The sequence below is a fragment of the Propithecus coquereli genome, unplaced genomic scaffold, assembly GCF_000956105.1.
Source record: "Propithecus coquereli isolate 6110/MARCELLA unplaced genomic scaffold, Pcoq_1.0 Scaffold196, whole genome shotgun sequence".
NCBI lineage: Eukaryota > Metazoa > Chordata > Mammalia > Primates > Indriidae > Propithecus > Propithecus coquereli.
Window position 1 is genome coordinate 1,583,363 of NW_012144522.1, and position 3,849 is coordinate 1,587,211.

The 3,849-nt window shown below is 39.5% G+C and overlaps 1 pseudogene; it reads right to left on the minus strand.

The window, feature by feature from the left end:
• Nucleotides 1–3,849, minus strand: part of LOC105809508 — an 11,192-nt pseudogene that overhangs the window by 6,296 nt on the left and 1,047 nt on the right.

Consider the following 3,849-nt stretch of genomic DNA (forward strand, 5'->3'; position numbering starts at 1 on the left):
CATTGAAAATGAGTAAGATATTCTAGTAACCCATAATAAAACCATAAATAAAAAATAACCACCCACAATTATAAAAAATTATAGTCTGTGGAATTCTAAACAATTCCTCCTTAAGGATAAAGAAAGGACTTCTACTCTAAAAAGACCACACATTATGAGAACTGGAAAAGATGTTCAAATCACTGACTTTTGAAATCTCAGGCTGGGTAAATATATAACATTATAAAGAATAAGAATTGGAGAAAGAAGTCAGAAATCACAATTATGATTTCATGTCTGCAGTTACATAACAGCCAATCAACAGAGCAGCTCCCTATCTGTCCAGCACCCTTTAATCATCCATTTCATTGGCCACAAAATATATGTAACACGGAGTATGTACTTTTAACATTTATTAACTAAGGTTACAGACAACATTGTTGGGAAAAAATGCAAAATAAAAACCTACAAGATTTAATAAAGGCAAAGGCACCTCATAATAAACATGACAGAAAGTTGATGTATCTTGTTAAATAAAAGTAACTTGAGCTCTTACATAAAACATGCACTACTGTAAAGCATCTAACAGCATTAACTTTTCAAAAAGGGCTTGAGGTATATTATTGCTATTTTTCAAATAAGGACAGAAGACCCATAGGTTTATGTTACTTACCCAAATTTACACAGAAAATAAGTGATAGAAACAGGATTTGAACCTGGGCATGCAGGCTCAGACAACATTTTCTTAAGCATAACTGCCTATCCAAGAGTGTATAGATTATAAAAGGTAAACACCAGGAACTTAGAAAGCAATCCTTCAAAGAAGATACCACACCTGAGCTATGTTGCAATCTTCATTAGTTCAGGCTGCTATAACAAAGTACCATAGACTGGATGGTTAAACAACAAACGTTAACTTCTTGCAGTACTAGAGACTAGGAAATCCAAGATCAAGGCATTAGCAGATGTAGCTGGTGCTGCTGAGGGCCCACTTCCAAGTTTGTAGATCGCTGTCTTCTCACTGCATCCTCATATGTGGGTAAGAGCAGAGAGGAGTAATCTCTCTTTGGACTCCTATATGGGCATTAATCCCATTCATGAGGGCTCTACCCTACTGACCTAATCCCTCTCACAGGCCCATCTCCAAGTAGCATCACACTTGGGATTAGATTTTAACACATGAATTTTTGGGGAAAACAAATATTCATTCCATACAATTTTGCCCTTGGTCTCCAAAATAATTCATGTCATTCTCACATGCCAGGTATATTCGTTCCCTCCCAATAGTCCCAAAACTCATAACTTTTTCCAGCATCAACTCTAAAATTGAAAGTACCATCTAAATCAGATATGGGTGAGACTGAAGGTACAATTTATCCTGAGGCAAAATTCCTCTCCAGCTATGAAACTGTGAAACCACATAAGTTATATGCTTCCAAAATACAATGGTAGGACTGGCATGAGATAGACATTCCTGTTCCAAAATTGAGAAATACGAAAGAAAAAAAAGAGTTACAGCTCCCAAGTCAGTCCAGAACCTGATAGGGAAAATTCCACTAGAATTCAAGGCTCAAGAATAATCTTCTGTAGCTTCATGGTCTGCCTCCCAGGCCCACTGGGGTGGCAACTTTACCCCCACAGCTCAGCAGCATGGTCCCTGAAGCAGATCTCTGACTAGGTCCCACTCCCACAGCAGCTCTCTGCTGGGTCCCTGCCCAGGCTGGAGTTCTCCTTGGTGGCCTCATCTATGCCACAGTTTTCTGTTGATCCTGGGGTTCACCCCCAGGGTTCTACCATATCGCTCTACTGGGCTTTGATCGCACTCTTTGAAGTCAAGGTGGAGGCAGAACTGCCTCCAGGGCTATAGCAGCTCTGATAACCTCTGAATCACCTTTGGGGTCCTTTTTCCCTTGTCTTAAAGATTAACCCATGGGTTAATCACAGCTAAATAGTTCTATGGTTCGGTCCTATAGGGCAGAAGAAGTCAAACGGTCTTCCTTCATTTTGTCCCAGAGATCAAGTGAACGTTACAGAAATTCAGATGGAAAAAAAGATGAGGAACAAGACAGACTTCTTGTGCTAACTGAAGAATGCAACTTCTAGAACTTCAGAATTTTTGTAGAAAATATGGGCAATAAAGTATATTCTCAAGATATGAAAAATTCCCAATTTAGCAACTGTAACAAATTTTATTGTGAAAAGTATACTTTAATAGGTACTAAGTCAGGTGAACAGAAGTAAAAAGAAAAATTAAGACAATATTTTCAATATATTCTGGAGTGTATGTAGGTTTTAGGAAAACAGCTGCTGAGTCATACCTTCAATACCAAAGAAGGAAATCTTGTAAAATGTATAAAACAATATCCATTCCCCAATACAAAGCCATGCACATTTCAGACATAAAACCACCACTAAAAGTCTTATAAAAAATATGGACTGTTGATTAAATAAATAAAAAACAAGTTCATTTATAATACATAGAAATATACAAGATGAAAGTAGCAGTGGCTTAAACAAATTACAGTAGACTTAATAAGGTAGGCATCATTCAACTTCATACGCTCCCTCACTAAGATGCTTAACAATTGTATTTATTGAAGTAAAATGAACAATGGCACACACAAGGGATGAGCAATGTGGCATGAACAATAGTTTGGTCAACAACCTCATGGTATGAGGTTGTGAACTTGGACAATGTTCTCCCGAGGAGAAATTCCTACACCATTTATTGCTGGATCATTGGTATCTTTGATCAACATTGTCACATTGCCCTTGCAACACTTTCCATCTCGGTATCTTGGGTCATCCTGACCACATTACTCATTGTCTTCAAGTGGTAGTTTTGCATGATATGGTAACATATTAATCAAAGTGTTGTCTTTCAAGAATTTTCTGCCATCAAATAAATCCACTCCATGGGAGAGCACAACAGAATCTGTCCTTAACCTAAAGGTGGGTTATCACAGCAGAAAAAACTGGATGAAATTTCATACTCTAGGAATGTGTATTTCAAAAGCAAGTTTCAAAGGCAAATGACAGAAACTTAAGAGAATACAAAATCAGGAAGAGCCAAGGTTTTGGTTTTTTTTTTTTTTTTCCTTACATTCACAGAGTAGCAAAAGGAGTGGAAGAGAAAGAAAAATACAACACATAGGGGTCAGATTTTGTAGGATCTTGAGACAGGACCCTGTGGTCTGCCCACAGACTTCTTGCTAGGAGCCTGAAAGACAGAGATATGCTCCTCATTTAGGACTGAGGATTAAAGAGAGGGTCTCTCTGTCCACTGCCATTACAGTTCTGCTGAGGAACAGTCTCAGAAGATCCAACGCACTCTCCTGTTATTCTATTCACAGCAGAGAAGTGTGATAAAAGCAGAATGGAAGAAATGGCTGAGGGACATCAAGAGGCAGCAAGGGCTAGAGACAGCCCTGTGCAGTTTCCAGGGCCCCAGATACAAAGAAGGAGCAGCCAGTGTTTTCCCATCTCCTGATGAGACCTTCCAAGTGCAGATAATGAGGATGGTACCGGGATAGGTCCAGGCATCAGGTCTTTGCAGGCCACAGTTTTGATCTATATGGACAGAGAACTGAGTACCAGGTGGAATCAAAGACAGAAGAAGAGACCCCTTTGAAAGAGCCCTCGCTGTGCCACACAGAGTCAGAGGACCAAAGAGTTCACAGAAGCCAGATGACAGGGTGTTGTCCAGCATGATAAAGACTTCACTTAGCCTCTGTTTGAGCCGCAGCACCACTGGAGGGGGAAAGGATAGTGTTACACATCTGAAGAAAAGGATGATGAGGGAGAAGGGAGATTTCCTTTGAGAGTTCACAGGAAATAAACTTGTTTTCCCACAGAACTCTTCAACTTGGG